Source organism: Pipra filicauda, unplaced genomic scaffold, assembly GCF_003945595.2.
Source record: "Pipra filicauda isolate LSUMZ 115617 unplaced genomic scaffold, ASM394559v2 scaffold31_size4109673_pilon, whole genome shotgun sequence".
NCBI lineage: Eukaryota > Metazoa > Chordata > Aves > Passeriformes > Pipridae > Pipra > Pipra filicauda.
In genome coordinates, this window is record NW_024104443.1 from 3,385,917 (window position 1) to 3,407,292 (window position 21,376).

The window sequence follows — 21,376 nt, forward strand, 5'->3', positions numbered from 1 at the left end:
TTTTTTCAGAGGCTTCTGAAAATAGTACAGTGATTATAAAATAATGTATATAATAAAATAAAATTTTCTTTCCCCACTTTTCACTTCTGACTTACAGTCATTAGTGAAGTTTTACAGCAAAAGGAGGAATTTTCAAATTGAATTTTTGGAGTTATGCAGCAGGTCTACAGAAGCAGACGAGAAAAGAATTCTGGTCTTCTATTAAAGACTTGATCCTTTACCTTAATACAACAAGAAAATTCACCCAGATTACTGTGTCCCCAAAATGTCATTCAGAGCACCTTTGTACATGATGGCTACAAAATTCCACCTTCATAAGATGTATCTTTATCATGGCTTCATGCATGATAAAGAAGGTCCGAGGTTTTAGTATCAAATGTTTTCTGTAATGTGCTCTACTTCACAGTGAAAATTTTGCACTTCAGGATGCCAGGAAATAGGTAGAACATGTTTGATGAATATTCTGACGTGGAATAGTTTCTCTTAAGTCAGTAAGACTCCAGCAAGAGGGGAGAAGCAGCTTAAGGAGATCTAGCACAATTTTCTTGATTGTGCAACTAACTGCCCATACCACCGGTCCAATTTAGGAGGAGAAATGGCTTTCACAGAGTGTCTTCTCATACTCCAACAATTCAGAATAGAAACTGTACAAATCTGCTTACATATTTTTTTAGCAAGCAAGGTAGGCAAAGAAACCAAAACCAGGCAAACTCTAATCACTCAGAAAAAGATCTCCCACTGTCACCAGTGGGAGAGGAAGAGATGTCTCAGATAATTTTGTTTAAACAAGGTGACTATTTTTCAGTCTCGAGAAAAGATTTTTCAATCTTATTAAGTAACAGTGGGTATTTAGGGAAGGAAAATATTAGCTTAATATAATGCTGAAATAGCTACACACATAACTGTTTCCTGATTTAATGAGAAGCTACTGTGTGTAGCGCTTCTGACTGAAAGCTGACAAATCTTTTTGATGATACAAACTGGAAACCAGCTTGCTGCTTTGTTGTTTTTGTGTTTGTTTGTTTTTGTTGTTTTTAAAATATAAATATGCAATATTTTTGAACATGACTTCTGCTAATAGGAAGTGTGCTCTATACACAAGAGAAGAAAAGCTCTTTGCCTCACATACCCTATATGGATATACACCATAAAAATTATGAAAATATTGAAGATGTGGAAATGAGCATGTTGCCAAAAGATGAAAGGTTTCTAAAACATCTGCTTTACCTTCTCATAGTAAACTGTTTCTCTTCTCAGCTCCAGAACTGCCCTGCCTCTTCCTGTTCAAAAAAGTCAATATCTTTCAGTGCTTTAGTTGCCCAGTGGGTCTGGTATAGGTCTGACTTTAATTGGGATGCAAATTATTTAACTGACTGTTTGAATAAAAGCTTTCTTTGTTTTTTTTTTCAGAATTGGAATTCTATGTCCTACTACTACCTTGTTACAGAAATATAAAGAAAGTAGAGTTATACAATGAATTGCAATTTATATTGCAACATAAAATGCTAACTAAAGATTATGTTTAGCTAAATGCTAAATTTCTAACACAAAGGTTTCATTTTGTCCCACCAAATGCATATTTTCTACACAGTAAGAACTGACACAATTAGAAAGCTATAATGTATATTATGTTTTCAGCTGCTTCAATTTCGTATTTTCATATATAAGTTTTCAAACAAACTAAAGTAGAATTATAAGACTTTGGAAATGACAAAGCTATCTGCCTGTTTTTATTTTCACATTTTTTAGATAACAAACATTTTTTTTAGAAAAACAGAAATGCCAATTTAAAAAAAAAAAAAAAAGGTATTAGATAGCTTTGTGGATTGATCTCGCTTTAAGATATTTTAGATGTGTTACCACCTAAGGGCTGCTTTGACCTCAGACGTATTAACACAGTTAACATGCTTAAATTTTCTTAATAATACAAACAGTACACTCAAAAATACAGTATTTTTCTTCAAAATAATAAATTTAAAATTAAAGCACTGTCTGTATTTTTGCCAAGGACAAATCATAACAGAAATAGAAAGACATTATAGAATTGACCAAAGAATCAATTACTGAGATTTTTATTTCTTGAATATCATGATAAGATTCAAAATTAATCATTTGCAAGGTATCTCCTGCACTGCACAAATACACACAACTTCTGAGTCTTATGCAGGTGGAGTATGACTGTATATTACAGCCAAATCTGTCTGCTGTTTAAGAGTCAGTGGTCAACTCTGCCCCTATATAGACAGTCTCTTTCTCTCTTAGACTGTGGATAATTTGTGCTTAACTAATGTGTTTGTCCAGGGGCAAACAGATTTTTAAAAAGTGTATTTTTAAAAAGAAAAAAATTCCGGATACAAACTAGTGCTTTCACTAGGGGCAGTACTAGCCCAACAAATACAAGCTGTCATTACTGATGAAGAACCCTGCTCTACGAATTACACATTTTTGGGGCCAGCTCACGTCACAAAAATAGATTGCCTCTGCTTGTGAAAAGTCCACATGTAGGCTGATAGGGGAAAAAAATCTGCTTCATCCCAGAAGAACCTCTCAACAGAGGATGGTTCTCCTGTTGGAAACAGACTATTGGCAAGGCACCAGAAAGTATTTTCAAGGGAAAAGGCCCCGACTGTTCCACCTTGTGAATACCAAGAAAACATAATCTTATAGTATTGACTTTATCTTAGTTTTCCAGTGCATAATCATACATCAAAATAATACCCTTAAGGATATTTTCCAGTTCTTTACACTACTGCCAAAGTGTTAGCATAAAATGCAAACATATACAGGATGTACTGACATGTTCTATATAGTGGTTTATCTGAAGATACACAGATACCTGCAAACTATCACTTAAGTAAAAATATTCATTCCCCAAACATTATTGGGAGACTGAGAATACTAGTTCTTATTCAACAGTGATGAAAATAAGGGGAATACAAAGGTATGTGCTCTACTCCACGTAAACTAAAACCTGCAACGCCTACGAAAAAGCAGCTCCCAGTCTATTGTTCTTCTGCTAAACATTTGACCAGCTTTCCTTACTTTTATTTTTTCGTAACATGGAATTTATCAGCTTTGTAAAATGAAAAAAAACCAAAGCAAAACACCCTCTTGACTTCATATCTTAATTGTAATGTATAGACAGCTAAGATCAGCACTGATGTCTGAAACAGACTCTGCAACTGCTTAACTTATGGAATAGAGTTTTAAATAGTAAGTCTTCAGCTTCAGAATTTATCAAAAAATTTTGAGATTCTTGTGTTTAGCATTTGGATCTAAAAGCAATATAGTGCTATGCTGAGATGCAGTTCAGTTTATAGGGGTTTAATTTCTTTTTTTGGTTTGTTTGGATTTGTTTTGGTTTTTGTTTTGGTTTTTTTTTTTTTTTTTACAAAGGAAGAATAATTAATATGCTTAATTTTAACAGAAAGTGCATAAAAAAAATCAAGGCTGACAGGTGACATAATGAGAAAGTGTTACATTCCAGTATTTCATTTGGTCTTTGCCATCTTTCTTGACACTTTGGAGAAGTATCAATTCTTTTGACAAATATTAGGACATAAATTCTAATATTTAACAGTGTATTATCCCTTTCATATCTGGCTGCCCAAACAACTAAAAGGTGTGCTGTGATCTTGGTCTTAAAAGTGTAATAGCTAAGTGGTAACAATATTTCTGGAGCTGAACTGAGCCTAGCAATCAAGGCAGAGAAGAAGTAAAAGAAATCATCTTAGGACCCCATTTTCTCTTTGTCTTCTTTTTACAGCATGTGCGATACCTGTTTTACTGATAGTATTTGTCTCCTAGAGATACACAGATTAATGATTCCCATCCTAAAGTAATTTTAGGACTAATTAAAAAATTGACATTATTTTCAGAAACCCTGGAGAGATCTAAGTTGTAGTAAAAGAAAAAAAAGTACTAATGGAAACAAGGGGTTACAGACGTCTTCTAATCCAACCTGTCTATAAAACCAAGAGAACTTAAGTATTGGTATTCTTACATACATTGTTCTGATCCCAGCATACACAAATATATATAAAAATGCATATAAAAAACCCACTAAAAATATTACATTTCTAACCCATAATACAGAAGGATTTTAAGTCTAGAACAACAGGAGAAAGGCTTTCACTTTATATAGTATCAGTATACATGTGAATAAAGAACACCACATGTTTATGAACCGATTATTTTTATGAGGTCTAATTGTGAAGAGACATTTTGACAGTTTTATTTACAGTGTAAGGCATACCCAGTGGCATGCAATCATAATTTGGAAACCATATATATTTGTATGTAAAGCACACACACATATATATTTGTACATATGTAGATGATCACAGGAAATGATTTTACGGAAAAACCACAAGCCTAGCTAACATGTCAGTTCTACCACTGCAGCACATTTCCACATAGCCTTTTTAACATAATTCCCTATCAGTAACATAAAATTTGGATATTATGTAAGATACAATGATATGAATTCAGAGTTGTAAGTACACAAAGGCACTTCCCAAAATGACATAGTGTTTAAAAATATGTCCTAAAAACACAGATCAAATTTCTTTAAATATATTTAATTTATGTTAACATATATATGCAGCTATTTCAAAGGCAGCCAAGTCACTAAACTCACTAAACTAATTTTGATTTGGGGAATCAATAGAGATTTTCACTGTTGAAGACTTTTTTTAGCTGTAGAATAATAATAATAATAATAAAAAAAAGTCAGATCTGTCAACCCGTCTGAATAAAGTACAATTCAAAGACAAAAGTTAGATCATTATGGATGAAAAATAACAGGATTATAGGTAACATCAGCTTGTAAAACAAATTCTGTTCTTTAATAAACATGTATCATGCCCATACGTATTTAATGTTAAGAGTTTTTTAACAGCTTAGGTTGTAACCTTAGTAACCCAGTGTGTAATTTGCTATTGTCATCCCTGCCTTCATTGTCATAGAAGTAGAAAGCAGCGAAGAACTCAAAATTTGAGCTGTTGATTAATTTTCCTCTGTCAAAGACAATGGGAACACTCCATCACCTCATAAACAGTATTCTGCCGGTTAGATACCTTCCATAAAGTTTAACACACTGAGTCTTCCTACTGAACATTGAAGTGCAAGACACTCTTAATAGTAAAAGGACCGGCACTTCTTTTCCATCTACCTTCCTTTCTTTATCCTGTTTGTTCATACTGTTAATGCCTCAGGTAGAGCTGTCCATTAATGTGTACTTTCACAGCATCATGCACTATAGGCCCTAATCTCTGCTAGGACCTGTAGCTGTTACCACGCTACCACAACACGTGATAACATATAAGGTTTAAAGCTTTCCTTCTGTTGCCAACCAAGTCCAAAATAGTCAAATTTCATTTTTCTATTTGTATCTACTCAGCCTCTTACTGACCAGTACTTTGCATGAGAAGGAACACATAATGAACTCACAAAAAATTCTTTTGTATTATTCAGATATATTCAGGATACTTAAAAGTCCACATCTTTGGATGATTAGGATTATTTATAATTTGGAATATTTGTATTATAAAATTTAAAGTAAATCCTATAATATTTTATAAAATAGCTGGGACTATTACACATATTCCAGAATGGCAGAGATTACTGCTACCACTTGAAACTGAGGTCTGTCAATGTTCTGTGATGATTTCCTACATACACATTATTGGCAAATTTATATTTTATAAACTAGAAATTAAAAAGAAAGCTAAGATTAAACAAATACTCTGTTTAATCCAAGTAGCCTGGAAAAAACCCTATCACTGAACAATATGTAAAAAAACCTGCAAATGAATGAATTTATTCTCAGTTACTTTTTAGAAAAGAGAATCCTGTATAAGTGACTACAGCAGCACGTTCTGCCACATTCTTTCCATAAACTGAGCCCTGTCAGTGACAGCAAAACAGATTGTGTGCATCTGCTGGGAATGAGCCAGATGACAGTGGAGGAAACACACATGGATACCTTGGCACAAGTACTAAAGAAGTAGAGGAAAAATGGACAGAAAGAAGCAGAAACTTCTCAACTTTAATTAAAATGGCTCTCTAACAAAAGTGAAGTTATCTAAGAGTCTGTAGCTTTGCTTTAGACTGTAACTCTCCAAAAGCCACTACATATTTATAGTCTACATTATCTTGTTTTCTCCCTATGGTACTCACATGGACACCATTACCACAGTGTCTGGGTCCCACAGAATTTGCCTCAGGGAAATACCATCTCATTCAACAGACAGGGAATTGATGCACCAGCAAAGTGAAATCCTCACTGTCATCTAAAATAGGTTCTGGAAGAAAAAGTTAAATCCACACTGCCCAAGTCCAGGCTGCCATCCTAGATGCTAGAATACCCTTCCTGTGCTTAGCTACGCTCTCAGACAAAAATACCGTTGTACCTAAAATTGACATGAAGCAAATAACCTGCTAGTACTCTAGCATTACAGGACTAGGGTGACTGACAAGTTAAATTAGCACAAATGGTGGTTGAGTCAGTTTTGCTATTGCTGCTTGTGTCCTCTCAAGTTTCACTCTTGATTATGTGGATTGAGAGTCCAAGAAGGCTCTAAAAAGAATCAGTGAGTTACAGTTGTCAGTACAGAACAGAATTGCCGCTACGAACAGTGGTAGCTGTGTGTTTGCATATAAAAGGAGAACCTGATCTTCACTAAGTGTTAAAAAGCACTGCTCAGCTATTGACTCATCATGCCAGCAGAACTACATGCTTATGCACAGGAAAGAATTCAGAAATTCTGCTGAGTCTGTAAAATCTTTTATTTCAGCTGTAAAGTAACTTACATTGCTTCCCTTTAGGTTAATCACTGGAAGACAGACCTAATAAACATGAAAGAACTTTTTTTTTTTTAAGAAAACACTATTCCAGTTACAAGGACATACAAGCACTTCTGAATTTTACTCTGATGTTCCATACACTGTTTCGCCTTAGACATCAGCAGTAAGATGTGACTGCCAGCTGAGTGAAGATTAATATAGCACCTAATAGCCTGAGCATCTCAGCTAATCTGGAGCACCTAAAAGTCTCATGAAGCCAGCAGTCTCAGCCTGTATGTATTCTGTTAGAGTGACTATTCAATACTCTGACAGTACTTCAGAATCACATTAGCAAAATGGAATTCTTTTGACTTTATAGAACCCATACAGATCATTACATAATACAATTAACATCCAGAAGAGAGAAGATGAGGTATACTCTTCTTGCTAAAGAAAAGCTCTAGAACAGCACATTACAAACCTTCATGTACCATCTCATTTCAGGATGTGCGAATGGCAACCGCACATGTACAGATTTTAACCCCCAACACCGACTCAAAAAACTGCTTAAGTCTGCTTATAATATTCCTGATCAAAGAAGTGGTAGATCTTTACATGATCTTCCCAGGGTGGTCCAGAAGAAAGAAAAGGAGATCTTCTTTTGAAATATTCTATTCAAATGGTACCTTTGTTTCTAATGAGTCTGGAGAGTCAAAGTGGAACTGAGAAAAAGAGGTGGATGTTAATTAACAGCATGAATTCTGTATATAAAGCAGTTTTTAGTAGGTCATCAAGTCAGTGGAGTTATGCTAGAATGCACGAGCAAAGGACATAGTGTCATATATTCACTTACATCTGGAATACTGTTAAACTGCTATATTAAAAATAAATATATTAATATATGTGGATAACAGTTCTCTTTGTATTTCTGAAATCAGAATTTCCAAATTATAGTGAAAGAAAAGGAAAAGGCAGCAGCACATTTTTGTAACTTATAAGCTGCTTCAAGCTCTTGGATAAATACTAGTCAAGACTGAATATCGGCACAACTTTTTAACCAGTTGTTATTCTTCTTCATTTATTCAAGCATAATAATGTGGTCAGGAAATAGGTTAGGATTCACACCCATATATACAGCAGGTACATTAGCTATACAAGAAACTGGCTGAAGAGGTATGCAGGCTAGGCCATAAAGTCTTTCCTAAAGGACCACCCAAGTTCTCCTGAAGATGAGTGAAACATGCACATAATGGCTATTTTTTAACTATTTGCTCTTATCTAGATTTATTAAACACTCTTCAGTAGGCTGATTTATTGCACCCTGAAGCTGTATTTGCTGTCTCAATCAAGCTATAATCAATCAGTTACTCATTTACAGCATGGTCATTGTCCTCATATTTAAACACCTCTTCATCTTCCTACCTCCCATCCTAGATTTCAGAGCTTTGCAAGGCATAGTATATCTTAGTTCAAGAAACAAATCGAAAGAATGAGGTCACTAAAAATTGTGAAAGACTGTCACACAGGTATTTACAATCCAGTTTCACATATTTAGATAAAAACACTTGCAAATGTATAGTAAAAACAAAAAGAATATTCTTCTTATACATTTTATTTTATAAAGTAAAATCAAAATTTTCTGACAATGTAATAGGAAAGATGCCATGGAATTGCAGTTATTTAAACTAGTTTTAAGTTACCTTACAGATGAGAAACACACAAAGACCTGCATTTTTTTAGTAAGAGAGATAACAGAGAATGAGACTAACTTAATAGCTAAGAAACATGACTCAATTCCAGTGAAACATGACTCAATTACAGTCCTTCATTTGATGAATATTTCATTACCTATACAAAAATGTGATGGCATCACATTTGGAAACTGAGTAGCTTTCTCCCAGAATATTCTATAGCAAATTGATAAAGGACCTTTCGAGAAAGACAGAATTTTCCATTAACCGCTCTAAATTAACGGTAGGAAGTATTTCCAATCAGGTTTCTCAATTTTTTAATTTCTACTATACAAATTAAATCAGCTTTTATAAAGATTTTATAGACTTAATCTGGGGATGTGGATTCCAGTAGACAACAGGACATAGCAAAGTAAAACCTGATTTTTCCTTATTTATGTTGCCCTAAGTCCTTTCTAATTATGTGAATACATACTGGCACAAATTTTAGGTTTTAGAGTACCTTAGTAGAGTTGAAAATTTTCATCCATGTTTTGCCCTTGAAGAACTGAGGTGTTAAGTAACAGATTCTCATTAAAAAAAAAAAAAGTTTGCAGTTCCATTTAAAATTTATATTTAGGGGTTCTGAGTCCCTTTGTATGCACTGGACTGTTGTGCAGCTTCTGTGCTTCATTTGCAGATTTTTTCACCTTGCATCTGCTGCCTCAAATGAGGTTCAAGTATCTTTTTGGGGATGATGATTAGTGAATTGAAAAATTAAGGATGAACAATATATTTTTTTAAATCTCTCCATTACTTTTAAGTTTTGGAATTCATACTGAAGGATTCTGCTTCCTGGTCCTCTTAGAAATTGTTACCTATGGGTTGCATGTGGTGCTGGAGATTTTTACACTCAAGAAACTCGCTCAAAATTTGAAACACACTTTGGAACTGATCGTGCTGTATGTTGACTTCTTCAGTAGAAAACCTGTATTTTAGATATCTAGTTTAGATCATGATATATTTAAAATGTGCTCGGTGAACAGACACAGCAGTGGGTATTTATTAACTATTCTGCATTTAAGAATAGGATTTCGACCAATGTATGAAAATAGAATGCTGATGATTCTTTCTTTCACAAGTATCAGCAGCAGAATCTCACAAAATGATACATCTTTAGACCCCTTGTGATTTTAAAGAGGTCTTTTTGATATAACTATATTGTATTTTGAACTTATGTCTATCAAGCATGGAAGCTGTTAGGATTTTTAGGATGATGTTTAATTCACAGAGCAATCTTTTGATCCATTAGTGGAACAGCTTCCTCCCTCCGATCGCATCTGGAAAACAGTAGAGCAAAAGGAGCAAACAAACACTTTCTTCCTGACTATTCTCAAAATTACTTTGTATCAGAAATCCGTACGAGTTGCATTCCATGCCCTGTTGGAGTAGTCCAAGTGGTGATGGTCTCATTACGGGTTTGCCTGTAATTGTGTACATAAAAATGTGGTAGAATAGAGTGCTACTGTTTTACAGTAGTGACTTTTAGCAACTTGTAACAGAAAATCACCACTTGTCCACATGCATGACAAGTTCTGCACTTCAGAACAGACCACAATATCTTTCTTTTTTGTCATGTCTCTACTTCCTACATCAGATATTACTTCATATTGTTATTTAGTGACAAAACAGAAGTTAAATAAAAAAACACAGTCAGCATCCATTGAAAAATCCTTGTGCTCTAAATTACGTATTTTGCTACATGATTAGAAGTAGGCGGAAAAAATCCTAATAGCATTAAAAATGCCACACAAAAATAGCACTTCATCTACTGCTTGCCTTGTAGTTGTCATAAAGATTTGCATTATGCCTATGACCACTGTATCATACCTCTGATAAAATTTTTAAGAACACAAAATTCCAGAAAAGATAGCACCCAGTAAGGACACTTTCCGGATGGCTATTCTGCAGATCACCACAGAATGTAATACTGAGCCTGTGACACTATATACTGGAATCATAAGTGAACTAAATGCAACATTCTGGATGAGGATTTAAGCACTGTAACCTATACTGAAGATAGATTCTCATTTTCCTTTGTCAATGACAAGTTTTTGAAAATCTACAAAAATATTTGTCCAATTTTCAACTTGTATGCTAATATTATAGGATATATAAAAGAGCATTCTTCTGTTTCTATCCCATGCATCATCTTTTTCAGTGCAACATCAACAATAAAACAGAAACACCAGACCCTATGGTCACCCCAGTGAAGACATGCAGATTTATACCTACCAAGCATATAGGTATTATTACGGGCAGTTCTGCTTTAACTAGGTAGCTTGTCAATCATTTAATCAAGTTTCCTTTTAAGAACAAACTGGAAAAGTACTTTCCAATTAATATACATTTTAAATGTAACTTTAAATTATTTCCACATTTTTAAATGCGTGTACCCAAAAACATGAATGAAATTTTGCTTTAGTTTTAAATGACCATCCCAGTCCAGAGGCTCTTACCAACATTTATGGTCATATTTCTCATCTCTAAAATTTGTCTATGTGTACAAAAGCTGTACATTTTGTATGCCACTGTATGGATGCAATCCTCCAGCTCAGTATTCTGAAATAAAAAATTTGCCATGTAGAATTTTAGTAAGTATACAGATTCACACTTATTTCATATATTGCACCAGGGTAATAACCTGGATTTTTTCTTATACTTCTGCTATATCAATTCCTTGTCTTCACCTTATACACATAAGCAAGCTAAAAGAAGAACTAACCATTTCTCCGGGATTCTGTGGGCAAAACAGGTTCTCTTCAAATACTGCTTCAAAGATCTGTTCCTTATAGCTATCGAACATATTTCAACAATCATTGTTATTAAGAACACTGCCTTACATCTGCAACGATTAAAGATTATTCACAACAAGACAAATTCTATACACTTCAACAGGAATTTCTGATGAAAAAACTCTGCAAGATTAAGGTTTTAAGTTCAACTACTATGTATTGTCCACTCTCCTCCATTTGTATACTATCTTACCAAATATATCATAGCAACATTCTTCCTAACCTTCCTCAAAGCCTCCCTGCTTTGCTGTTTCTTCCACTTCTCATACTCAGAAACACACTCAGGACACAGATGGACAGAGATAAAGCAGGCCTGAGGATAAGTCTAGAGAACATACTGTCTCCTGCTGGTTTCACAGAATATCCTCAGGCTGTACTAAATTTTTTCTAGTAGTTGCTGAGGCATTCTCGTGGGATATGGCAATCAGAGGGGAGTTCTTGGCAGCACAAGTCTGAGGCTAAAATGCAAGGCTGAAGGGGATGCATGTGCCAGCATTACAGGATGGTCACAGAACCTCACGGTCCTGTTGCTTCTTTACAATGCCCTCCCCCCCATCTTTAGGGACAGCTTTTCCACCCAGCTGCAATGAAAAGATTTAAAATAATCTTCACTGAGAACTCCATATTGAATTTTTAAATGAAAAGTGCTGCAGTCTAGCTTCTTACACAGGTGAATATGTTCTGGAACATTATAATTTCTTTAATGATCCAACAATAACTAAGTTATACGGACTAAAATAATGCACCATTGTTCCGAATATAATGTCGTAACAAAATATATTTATCAGTAAGGGGAAGAATTTGTTAGAAATCACATAAATACCACATGCTACTATGTTACATATTTTTTATATTACTAGAAGTAATGTTACACATGGGCAATGTTCTGCACTATGTTTACTTGTGCAGATGTGTTTTATAAACAATTTCACAATCCTTCCTCCTTGTCCTTTGTACATACCTTGCTAACAGCTATTGATTGACCACTTCAAAGTAAATAGTGAAATTTAACTGACCATGGGTTCCAGAAGTGGCATGCATCATGTATCTATAAAAGCAAACATAAATAATGTTTCTAATTCAGTTTACTTAGCTGTACATCTTGTGATTACACTAAGAGAGGTAAAAGATGGAAACATTAGGGGGGAATTCCTAAGCTGGTATTTGGCTAATAATTTTCATTATAAACTTCACTTGATCAATTATATAGATGAAGAAATACAAATCAGAGAAGACCTGTTAGATTTAATTCTAAGTTTCATATCGGCTTTATAACCTGGGAAAAGAAGGCAGAGGAGTTTTATGCCATCTGTTCAATTCTGTCCTAATCTGTGGGCTGCCTTATGGTTAACTTAAATGAAGGCAGCAGATACTGATTGACTTTTGTGGATCGGCTGTACTGGTCAGAATCTCTGGAGCTCTCTTCACTCAAACTCTTGTAGCCTTCCAATGCCATGGAAGGTGGCAGAAGGCAGAGATAAGTGCATCCACCCCGCTGGAGTAGGAGATTGCTAAATCACCTGTTCAGGGGATTACAAATGGGGCCTAGGCTACAGACCTCACTGGTATGATTACTGAATCCATATTGTGCCAGTGCATATTCCATACAGCATTAAAATAATTCTCAGATAATTTATCCAGAATTGGTTTTAAGTAAGTGGGATAAGGCACCTGTAGAATTTACTAGGACATATTTCTGCAATCTAAATGCATTTAGTTGTTCAAAGAAAAAAAAAAAGAAAGAAGGGGTGAAAATGCCAGATGGAGTTCTGATGGGCTGTATTTCAGAGTAACAACTTGAAATTCCTTAAAGATTCTTTTTCTCTACGCTTCCCTCTATTTTTTTTCCAGACTTGTTTTCTCTTTGCAAGGGAAGAAGCCACGTAACTACATGAGAAAATTCTATTACTAGTACGTTAGCTTTCCTGGCTGAATAACAGGTGCCATTTGCATACTTTGAAATACTTTCAATATGTGAGGAAGTGTAAAGGCTACGTGATGTAGGCTATGTGATGTTTAGTGGATTAAATAAATGACAGATATCGAAAAAGTCTCTTTGCACTTCAAAGCTACTGGGAGAAAAATGTGATATTAACAGGGCTGGTGGCAAAACACAGTTCTAAAATCTGCATTTTTGAAGTATTCTAAAACCAAATACTAATTCCTATGACCAAGATCTGCATACATAGATTTAACTCTCTGTATTCAGTGAGAATTTTATCTGTAGGCAGGTCCCTAAATTTACCACACACTCATTGAGAAAAAGATACAAATTTTTATTACCTGTATTAGCTGTTAAACTTTGATATTTTAATTGCAAATGCACTGTATTTCTCTTTAAAACTTCCCGAGTTGAACAAGTACCTAGGAATTCCACTGCTTTTCTTGAAAGCCTTAGAATAATAGACTTTATTATCAGTGTAATCATCAAATTGATCTCATACTTTACATAAAACTGTGTGACATTAAATTGTGCAAGAGTGTGCTCAGTTTTGGCAGCTTCTTTATATTGTAAGACTGAACCTGACAGATTCAATATACAACTGAGGACCATATGTTTTATTTTGTCACACTGATGCTAGATAACTTTTTGAAAATTATATACTTCAATTAAAAAAAAAATATATATAATTCTACGATTTTATGATACAGCTGAGTGGTTTTTGAGATATTAGTGAGTTATATGTCCAGAATGCACTTGTAAGAAAAGGACACTGTATTTCAGTCTTTACCACTTCAAGTTCCGTTTCAATATTTTATGCACATGATCGCCTTTTCAAAAGTACTAATCATGCAAATAGACCATTAAAAGAGTAAGGTGCACATTTTGTGAATTTGAAGACTGTCTTAATACAGTTTTCTTGTTATAAAGCAGTAAAATAACCAGGAATTGGTTATTTGAAACTATCTGAAACTATTCTTTGAGGACTGTAGTGAGTGAGTGCGCCTCAGATCAGTCTTTTTCATTTTATTTGGCCATGAGGTACTTCAGGATATTTCAAACAGTTCTATAACTGCATTTATTGCCTATTTTGAAGGCTTACTTTTAAAGCCTGTAAAAATTTTTAAAATTCACATTTGAGCCTAATAATACATTGTTGAGAAGCTGGTTTAATGCACATAGGAAACAAAACTAGAAAAAGAAAATTTACTTAAAATATAACTTAAACTTTTCAATATACAGCTAGGCAAAGCGAGAATGAAAGAAAATAAAAATGCACCTTCGGTATCCACTAAGATGAAACATCTGAATTTATGTGAGTTTCCTGATTACAATAACACATACAAAATTAAATACATAAATATTAATTTTATGTATCACAGAAGATGAAGACAATGACAAAAACAATGTTTACATTTATGGTTGACTCATTAGTGTTTTATTATGTGAAACACTAGGAGGCATCAGTTGGGTAAAAAAAGGAGTTCCTTTGAAAAATGGTAAGAAATTATCATAGGAGTTATCAGCTTGCAAGTTTCATACTTCCAAATGTTAAAGGCTGTACATTATAACTAAATTAGGCAAATAGGCAAAACTCTATTCTCACTGATAAATGACATAATAATATAAGGACAACACTTAATTTCTTAACTATTTTTAAACCAGACTACTATGTTCACATATGCAACACAAAGAATAGTTTTACAACATGTTACATTCTTAAAAATAACAGAATAAAATGACTTATTTGTTCTTCAATATTATAATTTTTGATAAATCTTCTTGTAAGCTCTTAATAGGGTAAGTGCAGTGAATTTAGTATAGTTCTAGGCACTTTTTAGTCCCTAGGCATTTTTAAGTCCTAGGCACTTTTAAGAACTTTTAATTGCTCTAGACAATATCATCTAGACAAAAATATTTTTTAAAAAAAACCCAGAGTACTAATCTACTACATTTTAATTATATTTCCCAAAAGCGGTGTATTAAACAGCATTTATAAAATTTGCGTAACAATGCCACAAGTGGCTCTACCTTTCACAAAATAGTCATGCAAAATCAGTAATGTCAAAACTGAGTTTTTGTTGCTTTGAGTTGCATTTAACAATTACTAAGCAACAGAGTTATAGTTATACTCATAAAATAATCGATTAAAATTGAAGTGTGCCTTGCCATGTTGCAGCAATCAGCTTTTATCTCTGCCCAATCACAATGACATGTGAACTGCCTAATCCTTCTTTTGTAAGGCACATAAGACTTTGTTGTCACTGTTGGTTTTGTGAATCGCCTCTATAAGCTGGTCTGATTTCCTAAAGATGACAGATTCCAGTGAATAGACAAGCTCTCCTGCACTGCAGTCAATGAGACAGTGACATTAAAGTGGAGGACTGAAGACACTTGCTTTTAATCACCTGTCCACATGCAGCATTGACCATCAGTTCTGAGAAAATGACTTTAAAGTTGGTCAGAGGACCCGAACAATTACTTTTAAAAATAGAAAATTAAGAAATTCAATTTTTCAATTTTTTACTTGCACCATCAGTTGTTTTGCTGACTCTGATCTTCTAAGCCCATTTTGTTTCTGCAATAGGTTGCAAAATTGTATTTTCAACCTTTTCAAATACCAGAATTCTAACCCTACTCTTAAACTTGAAGTTTTCTAGCTGTTGAGATTTACATATATAATTTTTATGTATTTTATATCCAAGTTACTATAGAGCCTAAATGAGAACATAGCAAAATCTCTCTGCTGATATCATAAAGCAAAATTTTAAAACTTAAAATACATCACAAATATAAATGTTCTGGTTATTATTCAAAATGCTGGAGCAAGGACTATAAAATCCTTGAAAATACATAGTACCTTATGTAGGTTCATCTTCATCATTAGTGTTTTCAAAAGAGTATCAGCACTTGATTCTTTGATAAATTATCATGCAATGTAGAGCAGTGATGTCAAACAGGTAAAAATGAAGCCTATGTATCAAATGCTTTTTCTTTCAAGTAACTAATAGCATTTAATGACTTCTTGCTCAATGAGATATAGAAATATCTTTAGCTGCCTCTGAAGATGAACTAAACTATTCCGGTTAACAATAAATTAACCTGTTACAGAGAAGTAAAATTAAAAGAAAATAAGGTCGCAAAAGTATTCTATTAAAAACTCCTGCTCAGTTCCTAAGTTTCTATGTAATTACATTTAACTACTGAATTGTGAGTTATCAAAACCTCTCTTAGGCAAACATTTGGGAAAAGCTTCAGAAAGCTTCATTCCTCTTTGTCAATAATATTTTAGGTGTTTTAAAAACAGAACCATGTAAGAGTGGTAGGTAGCTCTGGTTTTGAATATACATGTGGCAGGTAGATGAATTGTTTAAAAAAAGTAAGAAAAATTTGCTGATCCCATATTAGAAAAAAAAATCACAGTAAGAAAGTATTTGTCGGAATTTTCTTCTGATGCTCCAAAACTAGCAGCTCAGAAATATACTACTCTAAAAGACTTCTCTCAAAGACTATTCATCATTTAGTGCCAATTTCTATAAGGCTCTTAAACTTAAGTTTCCTTTTTCTTGGTCAATTAATCTTGAGAGGATACAGACAGTATCTGATCCTTGCATTCTTTTAAAGGACATTGAAAGTGACATTCTTTACATCCCTGTCCTGTGAGAGCTTTGGGACAGGCAAGAGGTTTAGGTCTCCTTGGGCCTGATCCTGTAAATCATTATCCCTGTGACTTGCTCATTTTCACACAAGAAAAGTGTTGACAGTGGGACTAGTTTTGTAGGAACTGCTTGCATGAAAGAAGGTTTCCATGTTCAGGTCCCAGAACTATCTTTTCATACTAGCTATGTAGGGCATACTGGCAAAAATATATATGAACAAGTTTTTAAAATAAAAAACTTGTGCGTCGTACGTGTGTGACAAGGAACATAAACACCCTGAATTCAGGGCCACTGTCTTAAGTTCTTCTTCAGGGAATTTTTCTATCACTTCCAAAGGAACTCAAGCATGATCAGAGACTTCAGTGTTAGACACAGTATGAATTATGCAGTCTTTGGTATAGAAAGAATAATATAATAGGTATTTTAAGAAAACTGATAAAGTAAGAAAGTTTTGCAGGTTCTTTGAATTCATGTAAGGTACCTGAAATCAGGTAACAAAAGTAGTTTACAAAATAACAATTCCCCAAAAGTACCCATTTGTCAGATCATTTAAACTGGAAATCAGTATGTATGTACACAGCCTCAAATACAGAGGCTAGTACTCGTTCACAGGTGGTAATATTTTCATGCCCTGCCAAGCCTCTAGGGTTTAGTTATTATACTCCATATAAACATCTTTATTCTTCAACCACAATAGCCAGGAAAGTGCGAATGAATGAAATCTAGTCACAGTTGCATCTAATATAATTTATCGTTCATCTTGTAGTTATTTTAAAGTACAGATATGAAGCTAGGGCATTTGCTATTAAACTGATCGCCACATATGTGCTAGGAAAATTTTGTGTCAAAGCAATTCTTTTCTGATCACCAGTAAAATACTGGTGAAGTGCCTTTTTCTGCTCAATTCTCATATCTTTAGTCTTAAATTGTGTATTACGGTATTTATTTAATATGAGAATGCAGGTATTTGGTAATAATAACCATTATATACAATAAAGAAAATAGAACTTTTCTGTAAAACACAATGTCTAGGTATCCACAATGATTCATTAAGTTTTGTTTTGCAATGTGCTGCTTTCCTCTTTTTTTTTTTTTTTTGAGAAAGGGACTTATTAGTTTGTCTTTATATTTGTTTTGTTTTTCAGGCTGACAGAAGGTCACACTAAGTTTTATGGTAAACACGAAGTATTACAGTTACATAATGCACCAATAGTCTTATAAGTCTATCATTTACATTAAACTTTATCTTAGCCTGTATGCAACTGTACTGCAACTACACCAGCCAGTTCTGTAAGGCTGATTAGCTCTACTCCTTTGTGTCAACAAATGTAAAGATTACTCAAAGTACTGCATAAAGACCAAAGCATACTATTGCAAAAGAGGTTTGCAGTCCATGACTTAAATTCCCACATCAGTGCAAGGGGTCTTTCCATCACAAATGTAAGTATTCAAGTGAAAGATGCATAAAGTTAAACACTTGCAAGCACGCACTACCTAAACTCAAGAACAGAAGAGCCTGTGATAAAACGAAGTTTAAGAACATTTCACTCAAACTGGATCCTTAGTTTGATAAATCAGAGTGCATGCACTACAAGGTCATAGCTTTTAGTGAACTATTTAAATCAAATAGGCTTTTAGTGAACTATTTAAATCAAATAAGATTCCAACACTTCAATATCAAGCACACAAATAATGAAAACTAACTTCATCAAAGTTTAAACACTTATGACACTGATACAGACAAGTCAGCAATAATTTACTAGATATTGATTTAACTATGTTATTTGTCTAACAAGTTACTGTTAAGCAACTGCGCAATTATACATTTAAAACGTCTGCAAGCAACCTCAATCCCAGTCCACATAAAATGACTGATACATTTTTCAAACGCAATAGGAAATGTACCTAGGACTTTTGTACCATGCCCACTATATTTTATTCCAATGCTGAATTTCACACGTACTTACATTATAAAAATTTAGCTGTTTGGATGATCAGACTAGTCCTTCAGATATTTTCCTTTTATAGGAAAAAGAAAAAATCCCTTTACTTCTTCCAGCCTTAAATATTCACCACCTGGTTCAACATGCAGCCGCCTTGAATCACACACACAACCTTCAAAGTCAATCCAATAAGCAGCCAGAAAGATGCCTGGTGTATCTGTGTGTGTGTGTGCGCGTGTGCGCGTGTGTGCAGCGTGGAGGAGGAGAAAGTGGCTGAGCTGCTGGTCGGATTAAAAGTAACCGGACTCGTCCTGAGATCGTCCAGGAAGGAAGTGACAGCAGGCGAATGGGAAAAGGCGAACAGCTCACAGCCTTTGTAACATCGCGGACGGGAAGGGGGAGGCGAGAAAGGATTCAAACTACACGCCTGATGAAGTGTCCTTTTCTGCTTCGCTCTCTCTTCCTCCCTTTTCTTCTCCTTCTCTGTGTCTCTATTTCTCTCCCTCTCCCACAATCCCAAACGAATGACACTCTCCTCCCGAGCTGGAGAAATAATCAGTTTCACTCTTGCAAAAAGGGGGCGGGATCAGATCCCTAAAGCGTTTTAATAAAACAAACATAGAGCAGCAGCAGCGGCAGCAGCTCCTTGCCCCTCTAGTCTAAACTAGATTGATAAATTGCTCCACTACACTACTTTAATTATGTATATGGAATGCAGAATAAATCACCGAGCATCAGCACCTCAATCAAGCACTTTTTAAATGATAATTGCATCTTGGGTGAATCAATCTTTCCATTCCTGACATTTTGCTAATTTTAGTTCTACGGTGGGGGTAATGGCATATGCCACACGCAAACCTAATGACAATCCTTTATTATACCGAGCGAAGAAAAGGCGGCGACCCAGTGCGCGTTTCCCCCCTCCTGGGGACGGTAGCGCAGAAAGCGGAGGGCGCGCAGGGCAGGGCAGGGGGCAGGGCAGGGCAGCCGCGGGCCAGACCGCGCACCGCCCGGAGCAGCACATCCGCGGCGGGGCCGCCCGGGGGCCGCGGCGGTGGCCGAGCCCGCCCGCCCGCCCGCCGAGCCAGTGGGGCAGAGGGGCTTCGAGCCGTCCCTGCGAGTCGCCACCCCAGTGTGCCGGCGACGGCACCTCTGGAGCGGCTTCGCCCCCGGCGGGCGGGCCCGGCGCCAGGAGGGGGCACAGCCGGCGCGCGGCCGCCTGGCGGCCTGGAGGTCGCCGGCCTTTGCGCCGCCCCCGGAGCGCAGCGGTGCTGCGGCCCCTCGGCCCTCCCCTCCTTTTTCACAGACCTGCCGCCCAGCCCCTCGCACCTTGGCCGGGCTCCCCCTCCCGAGCCCTTCGCTCGCTGAGCAGCCCAACTTCCCCAACTCATGCCGCTCGGCGTCCCGACGCGTGGGGAGCGGTCCCGGGGCAGTGCCGGCGCAGCGGCCCTTTCTCGACGGGGAGCACCGACCGGATCCCGGCCCGCTCGCCTTCTTGCGCGGGTCCTGGCCACGGCCGGCTGCTGGAGACGATCTCGTGTCAGACTTACCCGCAGAAATGCAGCACTGGCAGCACGCTGTGTGAGAGGACAGGGCTTTTTTTTTTTTTTTTTTTTTTTTTGTCTTTCTCTTTTTTTTTTTTTTTTTAATAGGTTCATTTACTTCTAAAACCGGACTGAAAGGACTGCACTGTATAGGAGCTTGAATCCAGATTAAGCACATGGGGTAATTTGTGAGTAAAACTGGACCTTGCAGATACTTGTTTTAATTTCCATGCAGATAGCCAACTTTTACAATCCTCTGAGAGCAGCAGGGGAGTTTGTAAAGGCACAGACCATTATTTTTATGATAGATTAAGGTACTGCAAATAGGAACAGCACACATGATAAACCCAAATGACTGAATTCAAACACAGTGATAAATATATATTTGGTTTATTTTAATACAGGTCTTGCAGTCTTTTCCCCTATAAACATCTCATTGGGCCACTGACCTACTTCCAAAATATTTGACAGTGAATAAATACCTTTTCAGTACAACTATACTTATTAAAACATGGATGCTCAAAGCATGGTCAGAGCAAAACAAAGCTCAGGCAGCTCTAACAAGCACCCTGCAATTGCTCTAAACGCAGATCCCTAGAGAATACTGCGGATCTCATCATGCCCTGCTTCGTCTGGGTGAGAGTGCACAACTCTCCATGGGCAGGCAGTGACACGCTACAGATGCACCCACACCAACAAAGATAGTGATACTGATGTGCCCAGAACCTACAGGCAGCCAGACGCGAGCCAAGCACATTGTACATGGTCGTGAGAGGCACATACGCTCTGCAGTGGCAGCAGCAGAGCCCAAAAAACACTGGGGAGAAATACTTTCTCAGCCTCTGGTCTGGAGGGAAGCACAGCAGGAAAGAAACGCAGAACAGTTACATGGGCTGTACCTTTGCTATGCCTCTTCTGCAGGCAATTTTGGTCTCCCAGCGCGGCTTCCAACTATCCAGTAATATTTGTATATTCTT

At 36.1% G+C, this 21,376-nt stretch overlaps 1 protein-coding gene across 9 annotated transcripts in view; it reads right to left on the reverse strand.

Moving 5' to 3' along the window:
• The window catches only part of MEF2C (myocyte enhancer factor 2C), a 118,396-nt gene extending 98,083 nt beyond the window's left edge, over window positions 1-20,313 (reverse strand). For 3 of the 9 annotated variants that reach the window (XM_039383662.1, XM_039383670.1, XM_027719004.2), the window contains exon 1: window positions 18,880-19,367. The gene's annotated coding sequence lies outside the window, so the exon portion shown is untranslated. Of the gene's footprint in view, window positions 1-18,879; window positions 19,371-20,184 lie in introns of those variants that run through there. The other 6 variants (XM_039383666.1, XM_039383667.1, XM_039383663.1 and 3 more) reach the window with 5 other exon arrangements.
• Window positions 20,314-21,376: the final 1,063 nt, after the last annotated feature.